Below are 11,391 nucleotides of genomic sequence, written 5' to 3'. Positions count from 1 at the left end.
AAAAATAGCAGCTTTTAAGAAAATTATTTAAAAATACAATATATTGATGAAAAATTCTGAAAGAATACTCATCTGTCCACAAATATTCTTGTTATCATAATTTCTAAATCACAAACCAAAATCTACAGTATTTATTAAAAAAGTGAAAAATTTCCAAAAATAGCAGTTTTTATTATAATTATTTAAAAATACAATCTATTGATGAAAAACTCTGAAAGAATACTTATCTATCCACTAACATTCTTGTTATCCTAATTTCTAAATCACAAACCCAAATCTACAGTATTTCTCAAAAAAAATGAAAACTTTCCAAAAATAGCAGTTTCTATGAAAATTATTTTAAAATACAATATATTGTTGAAATATTCTGAAATAATACTCTTATATCCACAAATATTCTTGTTATCCTAATTTCTAAATCACAAACTCAAATCTACAGTATTACTCAAAAAAATGAAAACATTCCAAAAATAGCAGTTTTTATTAAAATTATTTAAAAATGCAACTTCTTCATGAAAAACTCTCAAAGAATACTCATATATCTACAAATATTCTGGTTATCCTAATTTCTAAATCACAAACCCAAATCTACAGTATTTCTCAAAAAATGAAAACTTTCCAAAAATAGCAGCTTTTAAGAAAATTATTTAAAAATACAATATATTGATGAAAAATTCTCAAAGAATACTCATCTGTCCACAAATATTCTTGTTATCATAATTTCTAAATCACAAACCAAAATCTACAGTATTTCTCAAGAAAATGAAAACTTTCCAAAATAGCAGCTTTTAAAAAAATTATTTAAAAATACAATCTAGTGATAAAAAATTCTGAAAGAATACTCATCTATCCACAAATATTTTTTTTTTCCAAATTTCAAAATCCCAAACCCAAATCTACAATATTTCTCAAAAAAATTAAAACTTTCCAAAAATAGCAGGTTTTAAGAAATTATTTTTAAATAAAACTTCTTCATGAAAAACTCTCAAACAATACTCGTATATCTACAAATATTCTGGTTATCCTAATTTCTAAATCACAAACCCAAATCTACAGTATTTCTCAAAAAATGAAAACTTTACAAAAATAGCAGCTTTTAAGAAAATTATTTAAAAATACAATATATTGATGAAAAATTTTGAAAGAATACTCATCTGTCCACAAATATTCTTGTTATCATAATTTCTAAATCACAAACCAAAATCTACAGTATTTCTCAAGAAAATGAAAACTTTCCAAAAATAGCAGCTTTTAAGAAAATTATTTTAAAATACAATATATTGATAAAAATTCTGAAATAATACTCATATATCCACAAATATTCTTGTTATCCTAATTTCTAAATCACAAACCCAAATCTACAGTATTTCTCAAAAAAATGAAAACTTTCCAAAAATAGCAGCTTTTAAGAAAATTATTTTAAAATACAATATATTGATGAAAAATTCTGAAAGAATACTCATCTGTCCACAAAAATTCTTTTTATCATAATTTCTAAATCACAAACCAAAATCTACAGTATTTCTCAAGAAAATGAAAACTTTCCAAAATAGCAGCTTTTAAAAAAATTATTTAAAAATACAATATAGTGATAAAAAATTCTGAAAGAATACTCATCTATCCACAAATATTTTTTTTTCCAAATTTCAAAATCCCAAACCCAAATCTACAATATTTCTCAAAAAAATTAAAACTTTCCAAAAATAGCAGGTTTTAAGAAATTATTTTTAAATACAACTTCTTCATGAAAAACTCTCAAAGAATACTCGTATATCTACAAATATTCTGGTTATCCTAATTTCTAAATCACAAACCCAAATCTACAGTATTTCTCAAAAAATGAAAACTTTCCAAAAATAGCAGCTTTTAAGAAAATTATTTAAAAATACAATATATTGATGAAAAATTCTGAAAGAATACTCATCTGTCCACAAATATTCTTGTTATCATAATTTCTAAATCACAAACCAAAATCAACAGTATTTCTCAAGAAAATGAAAACTTTCCAAAAATAGCAGCTTTCAAGAAAAGTATTTTAAAATACAAAATATTGATGAAATTCTTCGAAAGAATACTCATTTGTCTACAAATATTCTTGTTATCATAAATTCTAAATCACAAACCAAAATCTACAGTATTTCTCAAAAAAAATGAAAACTTTCCAAAAATAGCAGCTTCTATGAAAATTATTTTAAAATACAATATATTGATGAAAAATTCTGAAATAATACTCATATATCTTCAAATATTCTTGTTATCCTAATTTCTAAATCACAAACCCAAATCTACAGTATTTCTCAAAAAATGAAAACTTTCCAAAAATAGAAGCTTTTAAGAAAATTATTTTAAAATACAATATATTGATGAAATTTCTGAAAGAATACTCATCTCTCCACAAATATTCTTGTTTTCCAAATTTCTAAATCACAAACTCAAATCTATAAAATTTCTCAAAAAAATTAAAACTTTCCAAAAATAGGAGCTCTTAAGAAAATTATTTAAAAATACAACATTTTTCATGAAAAACTCTCAAAGAATACTCAAATATCCACAAATATTCTTGTTATCCTAATTTCTAAATCACAAACCCAAATCTACAATATTTCTCAAGAAAATGAAAACTTTCCAAAAATAGCAGCTTTTAAGAAAATTATTTAAAAATACAACTTCTTCATGAAAAACTCTCAAAGAATACTCAAATATCCACAAATATTCTAAATCACAAACCCAAATCTACAGTATTTCTCAAAAAAAATGAAAACTTTCCAAAAATAGCAGCTTTTAAGAAAATTATTTAAAAATACAATATATTGATGAAAATTTCTGAAAGAATACTCATCTGTCCGCAAATATTCTTGTTATCATAATTTCTAAATCACAAACCAAAATCTACAGTATTTCTCAAAAAAATGAAAACTTTCCAAAAATAGCAGCTTTTAAAAAAATATTTAAAAATACAATATATTGATAAAAAATTCTAAAAGAATACTCATCTATCCACAAATATTTTTGTTTTCCAAATTTCTAAATCACAAACCGAAATCTACAATATTTCTCAAAAAAATAAAAACTTTCCAAAAAAAACAGGTTTTAAGAAAAATTATTTAAAAATACAACTTCTTCATGAAAAACTCTCAAAGAATACTCATAAATTTACAAATATTCATGTTATCCTAATTTCCAAATCACAAACCCAAATCTATAGTATTTCTCAAAAAAAATGAAAACTTTCCAAAAATAGCAGCTTTTAAGAAAATTATTTTAAAATACAATATATTGATGAAAATTTCTGAAAGAATACTCATCTGTCCACAAATATTCTTGTTATCATAATTTCTAAATCACAAACCAAAATCTACAGTATTTCTCAAAAAAATGAAAACTTTCCAAAAATAGCAGCTTTTAAAAAAATATTTAAAAATACAATATATTGATAAAAAATTCTGAAAGAATACTCATCTATCCACAAATATTTTTGTTTTCCAAATTTCTAAATCACAAACCGAAATCTACAATATTTCTCAAAAAAATAAAAACTTTCCAAAAAAAACAGGTTTTAAGAAAAATTATTTAAAAATACAACTTCTTCATGAAAAACTCTCAAAGAATACTCATAAATTTACAAATATTCATGTTATCCTAATTTCCAAATCACAAACCCAAATCTACAGTATTTCTCAAAAAATGAAAACTTTCCAAAAATAGCAGCTTTTAAGAAAATTATTTAAAAATACAACATATTGTTGAAAAATTCTTAAAGAGCACTCATCTATCCACAAATATTCTTGTTATCCTAATTTCTGAATCACAAACCAAAATCTACAGTATTTCTCAAGAAAATGAAAACTTTCCAAAAGTAGCAGCTTTTAAGAAAATTATTTTTAAATAAAATATATTGATAAAAATTCTGAAATAATACTCATATATCCACAAATATTTTTGTTATCCTAGTTTCTAAATCACAAACCCAAATTTACAGTATTTCTCACAAAAATGAAAACTTTCCAAAAATAGCAGCTTCTAAGAAAATTATTTTAAAATACAATATATTGATGAAAAATTCTGAAAGAATACTCATCTGTCCACAAATATTCTTGTTATCATAATTTCTAAATCAAAAACCAAAATCTACAGTATTTCTCAAGAAAATGAAAACTTTCCAAAAATAGCAGCTTTTAAAAAAATTATTTAAAAATACAATATATTGATAAAACATTCTGAAAGAATATTCATCTATCCACAAATATTTTTGTTTTCCAAATTTCTAAATCACAAACCCAAATCTACAATATTTCTCAAGAAAATGAAAACTTTCCAAAAATAGCAGCTTTTAAGAAAATTATTTAAAAATACAACTTCTTCATGAAAAATTCTCAAAGAATACTCATCTATCCACAAATATTCTTGTTATCCTAATTTCTAAATCACAAACTCAAATCAACAATATTTCTCAAAAAAATGAAAACTTTCCAAAAATAGCAGCTTTTAAGAAAATTATTTAAAAATACAATATATTGATGAAAAAGTCTGAAAGAATACTCATCTGTCCACAAATATTCTTGTTATCATAATTTCTAAATCACAAACCAAAATCTACAGCATTTAATAAAAAAGTGAAAACTTTCCAAAAATAGCAGTTTTTATTATAATTATTTAAAAATACAATCTATTGATGAAAAACTCTGAAAGAATACTTATCTATCCACTAACATTCTTGTTATCCTAATTTCTAAATCACAAACCCAAATCTACAGTATTTTTCAAAAAAATGAAAACTTTCCAAAAATAGCAGCTTCTATGAAAATTATTTTAAAATACAATATATTGTTGAAAAATTCTGAAATAATACTCTTATATCCACAAATATTCTTGTTATCCTAATTTCTAAATCACAAACTCAAATGTACAGTATTTCTCAAAAAAATGAAAACATTCTTAAAATAGCAGTTTTTATTAAAATTATTTAAAAATGCAATCTATTGATGAAAAACTCTGAAATAATACTCATATATCCACAGATATTCTTGTTATCCTAATTTCTAAATCACAAACCCAAATCTACAATATATGCTTGGCTCCATTTCGACAACTCCGCCTCGAGGTTAGCATAAACCTTTGCTCTCTCTCTGTACCAGTCGGCACCGAAGAGGACGACGGCGTCTCCGGGGCCGGCCCAGCGGACGGCGTAGGCGCTTTCTTCAGAGAGGTCGATTGCGACTCCGGTTTTGCGATCTAAATGCATCCTAAAATGATTAAATTGTATTAATAACAAATTCTAAAACTCATAAAAATAGTAAGAGATCAGCAAAGAAGTTAAGCTAAAAATCACAAAACAACATATAATTTAAAGTTAAGGTAAAAATGTTCGATTGAATTATTTAAACGAAGTAAATATGAAACGTTAGTTGCATCAAATAACAGAATCCTATAGACATTTTTCCGCGGCGTAGCACGGGTGTTGACCTAGTATTAACTAAAGTTTGCTAATCACAAGTTGAAATATCATTTTTTATAAAACTGAAAGGTCATCAAGAACATGTAATTTTACTTTTGGATTAATTACTTTTATCCTCGTAAGTTTCTATTTTGGAGTTTTCAGCAATTCTCTAAATACTAAATCTTCTTTTTGAGTTCCTTTGTAGATTCAATTCTTATAAAAGGTTGATCGATCAAAATTCATGCGTCATTGGGATTAGAGAAGAAAGAGAGAGTAGTGATGGCTCATTTCTTTATCTTGTCCATGCAAAAGAAGAAAAGCATTAACATTTCATAAGTAAAGGCAAATAAAATAATTAAAACACTTTATTTTTTGCCTTTCTTTATCCCATCGATTTAACCTTCTTTATTTACCTTTTTCTCGTTCTCCTTTAATACTTTAATGATCACTCCTTTATATCTGAATTGATCAACACCAAAATGCCCTTTTCATAGAAAATTAACATGCATTTTTTCCCTCTCAGTTCATATTTATACTCTCTCATACCTAATCTCTTTCTGGGGCATTTGTTAATATGAACACATGCTAAGTAATCTAGAAATATATACGACGTAGATAATTTGTTCACAGTTATATGTGACAAAGTGTAAATAGTTTTTGCCGCTGGATGAGTAATACTAACCACGTCTACTAGCTTGTGACACAGTGATCCAGACCCATTTTCTGAGATAAGTGATGTCCCAACTCCCAACTATACTTCAAGTTTATTTTTACTGCTAGGCCCGCCCTAAGATTACGGTATACAAAAATTACGATATAAAAGGTAGATGATCCATCTATATTGGATATATTTAAAAGCTGAATGATTCATATATATTAAACACGTAAAATCTGAGGGCTAAGGCCAACTCCAATGGAACACCAAAACACTAAATTTGGTGTAATTACATTTCCAATAGAACACTAAAAATTACACTATTCCACCAAATTTGTTGTAATTACACCATGGTGTAACACTATTTATCACACCAAATATTTAATATACATATTTTATTATATTTCATTTAATAATATAGTTTAATGATTATTATTAAGTAGTTCAAATTTGTAACTAAACATAAATATATTATATGATTTGTATTTTTAAATCATTTTTACATAATTAAAATATATATTTTTAATTTTATTTTCAAGTAAGAAGTCACTAAATGATTATTATCATTTACTTTGTATTGTAAAAAAATATCATACAACTTTTATATTCTACTTTAATAATATAAAATTTTAATTATTATTTTATAAATAGAAATTAATAATATAATCTGGATAAGCTCAAGGTTAATAAATTTATAAACATAAAATTACAAAAATTTAGCAAACATAATATCAAAGTGTGGAAAAATAATTATTTATCAATAACAAGTAATAAAAGTATACAAATTATTAAATATGAAAACATTAAGTAATATATAATACTCCTCGGTTTCATAATACATGATGTTTTGAATCATTGCACAAAAATTAAAAAAAAATATTTTTCTCTAAAAAGTAACTTTACAAATATAATATTTCAACCAATTAAAAAAAATAATTGTAAAATGTAATTGGTTACACAGTTTTCACTAAAGTTAAAAATAATATAAATATATCAAAATTAAATATTTATAAAATGAAAATATATCCGCACGATGTGCGGGATAAACTCTAGTATTAAAATTAACTCCGTTGTCTACGTATCAAATATAAGCAGTATGTAACGGAATCAATTATGATAACTCATGGGGTCTTAGCCTAACAATTGCATTTATTGATGGAGCTTAGATTGAATATAAATCTCTGTTTTGGATGAAGCTTCTAGTATATCTAAATTATAAACTGAAGTAAACTAAAATGCATTTGCAATGCTAGGGACATCTTTATATTCCAACTATGTATACTGTTGGAAATTTGCAAGGCAAAATGCAAACCAAATCATTAGAAATCTAAAACTTTGCTACTTTAGCTCCTTATCGGTATTAAAGAAAACTTCATTTGCATTTTTTCTTCATCAATCTTTCTCTATAAGTATATTCTTTCCTTGCAAATGGAGTAGCCTGAATTAATTTATGTTTAACTATGGGGTTTTTCATGTCATGGGTCCTATGTGGATATTATTCCCCAATGATTTGGACTATCTCCACCATAATTAAATCCTTCTCCGTTTCTATGATTACACAAAAGTTAGAATCTATAATCATTACACTAAACAAATTAAGAGCAAAGTAGTGCTCCAATATTCATTAGCTCTATAAAACCAAAATCTTAAACTTTATCTTTATTTTTTTTTTAAATTATGGCTACCAATCATTAGGTACATATTAAATCTATACTATTAAAAGGAAATCACTCCCAAAAATCTACTTATGAAAGATTGTTGCACTCCTTTATTGACTAATTATTTTTTGGTCATACTTTAAATTTTTGTAACTATATAACATTCAATGCATTTAATTAATCCTAACATCTTTTAGTTAGTACTTGACTAACTTAACTTTTAATTATTACTCGACTAACTTTGGATGACCTAGTTTATTAACTAACTATTTTTTGGTCATACCTTAAATTTCTCTAACTATATAACATTAAATGCATTTAATTAATTCTAACAAGTTTTAATTAGTACTCGACTAACTTAAATTTTAATTATTACTCGACTAACTTCGGTGGACCAAGTTTATAAATCATCTTTTTGGACGTATTCTAAGTGGACCAAAGAATTATACATATGTACAAATCTAACATACTAAAATATCTATCATCTCTAAACATGTTTCATGATGTATCCCAATATACCAAAACTATATTGTTCCTTTCATCGAACTGTGGCTCTTAAAATAAAAAGACTCCGAAAGTAATATAATAACGTGCAAGCTTTAATTTGGGTATTCGAGTATATGTTTTGGTATTTTGAATATTTGGGGTTCGAAAAAGACCCAAAATGGATCTGAAAACTAAAAATATCTAAAAATATTCAAATACCCAAATTATTTTCCAGAATATGATATGAGGACTCGAAACTACCAAAACATTTACTCGAATACCCAAATTTTACCCTAAACTCAAAATCATAACCGCAAACATTTAATTGATGTGCCAAATCTTGTAACGTCGAATAAATCCGAACGGATGGCGGATGGAGTATTTATTAAATAAATAAATGAATGCATTCGAAAAATAAATGTTTTTATAAGCAAATAAAAGAGAGAGATATGAGACAGAAGGTTGCTTTTGCAGTATTACGGGAATGAAATGCTGTCTCTCTCCTAGGATTGGCGTGAGAGAAAGAGAAACTCCATTCTCCATTCCTCTCTTTTGTCCTTCTTGTAATTAACTGTTTTTCACATATACACTATACTTATAACTCCATAAGAGCATGATTATCAATGTCCCAGGCTGAATATCTTAGTAATAAAGGGGTGAAATTTAAATGAAAAATAGACAATTAAGGGTGGGACGTCGCTTAACTAAGAACTTTTTGTGGTCGTCCTAACGAGCCACGTGTCGTATTGCGGAGAGAACGATGATATTTCGGGAGAGGAAAATCGATTTGTGTCCGAGATCCATACTATCTTCCCGTATTAAATGAAAATGTGAGACGCTTCAATCTTTGCCCATATGAAAGACTAAACTTCAGACTATCATCGGCTGTGAAGCGTCTATGAGTCCAGATCTAGAGGTATATAAAACAATCAATTTGTTGTGTATGATTATCCATTTCTTATTCTTAACAATAAAACAACAATATGTTTTATTTTAAATTTATCTTTTATATGTTATTACTTATTAAAATAAATAATTAATTTACTAAGAGACAGCTAAAAGTCCTACCAATAATCTACACTTTTGGGATTGTATCTTAACTTTGTCTCTTAACATCAAAATAATAATAAAATAAGCTAAGGACTAAAAATTAGTCCTACCAATAATCATGCTCTAAGGTTCTTATCCTAGACACTTTAAAAAACACTTGTGTTTCTTTAAATCATCTCCAACCCCACTCTAAAATAGAGTTTAGAGTAAAAATGTTCCAATAGTACTTTATTTCTCACTCTATGATAGAGTGAAAAACATGTTTACTCCAAATATAGAGTAACTTATTTTTTTTATTTTTTGTTCATATCTATTTTTTACTCTAAAATAGAATACCGTTGGAGTAAACTTAAAATCTATTATAGAGTTACTCTATTTTAGAGTAAAAATAGAATAAACCATTGGAAATGGTGGCATTTCATACAGTGGCCAATCTAGCTTGTTAAGCATAGGGGCACGTGCATCCACTAAAACTTAGATAGTTAATATTTTATAGCAAAGTTATAACCATAACATGACTAAAATTTAGTTGTGCACCCATTATTTTATTGAGTAAATTAGCTAAATATACTAACAAAGGTGGGATATCATTGAATGGGGGGGAAAATGGTAATGTTGGGGGAAGAAAATTAGAGGGATATAAGGTATGGAGTGCAAATAGGGGAAAAATGGTGTGTAGGGAGTACAAATTCTCTATTTTATTACCAAATCCTCAATTTTTTCCTTTGTTACCATTTGTGCACCCATAAAAATAATTCTCTAGATTCGCCCCTGATTTCAAAGAACGATCTATCACATGGGGAGAGAGGAATGCACGGAAACATGGGAAAGCTTGGGTCTGGATGGAGCAACTAGCTCATAAGATTGACAAAACCATGAGAAATAGAATCTCCTCATTAAAATATCGGCATGGAAGTAAGCTTGAGGGCCTTATGAGACGCTGGTTCGAGTTGACGACATGATTTTTCACTTAAGTGTTTATTTCAGCATAGGAGTTTTCGTTACTTTATCATTTTAGCAGTTAGCTAGTTTACTGCTATACCATATGTAAATTGTTTTTTTTTCCTTTGATGATGCTCTGAAAGCATTCTTATTAGGGTATTTCATTGAATTTCTTATTACATAAAAAAAAAACTAAAAGAAGAGAGAAAACAAGACGAATTTCTCATATAAAAAATTCTTTAAAAACTGATAAATTCTTTAGACTCTTTCTATTAAATAGTTTACACATTGTCAATAATTTTAAATTTTAAAATATATAAAAATGTTATTATATTAGGGAGCATGTATTAACGTGTAAATTATATTTTTGAAAAGGCAGCTTTTTATGCTCTTATTCCACATAATTACCAAAAATAAAAGAGATATGATGAGCCAAATGGTATACTGAAGCTGTACTGTAAGAGCAAAAATTATAAAAAGACAAAAAATGAGTGAACTGCAAAAATGAAAAGCGTACAAAAGCTGCTCGTTGTCCAAAAAGGAACCCATCATAAAGTAAAAGCATTACGAGATCAAAACCCACTTTAAACTAAAATTGGATAAAAACTTCTAAAATATTACGTGTAAAAACATTTAAGATGATGAACAGAAAACCAGCACAAACAGAGAAATTGCCACAAATATCACATTCATAGTATCATTTTTTATGTTTACACTAACCATTTTTACCTTCACTTCACTTTTAATGAAAAGTAAAAGATAATTATACCCTTAGGGTTAACTAATCTAGATTTAGGATTTAGAGTTGAGGGGTGGATAGGGTTTTTGGAATGTGAAATTTAGGATTCTAATAAATATATAAATAAATACTTAAAAAATATATAAAAAATTTTAAAAAATAGTTTCAAACATAATTTTCGTTTTTCAAAAAGAAATTTGAAAAAAAAATTCGAAAAAACAATTTCAAAAAAAATGTATAAAAAAGTTCGAATTTGAAAAAGTATAATTCGAAAACATAAAAAAAATTTACTTTTTTATTATTATTATTATTTTTTTTTATTCTTTATTTTTTTATTATTTATATTTAGATAATGATTTATTATATATAAATAACAAGGATAAGAATCTTTTGCCACTGAATAAGGTATTTTTAAAAATGTCTC

This window comes from Brassica napus, chromosome A2 (genome assembly GCF_020379485.1).
Source record: "Brassica napus cultivar Da-Ae chromosome A2, Da-Ae, whole genome shotgun sequence".
Classification (NCBI taxonomy): Eukaryota; Viridiplantae; Streptophyta; class Magnoliopsida; order Brassicales; family Brassicaceae; genus Brassica; species Brassica napus.
The sequence above is the reverse complement of the archived record's forward strand: the minus strand, read 5'-3'. Positions refer to the sequence as shown.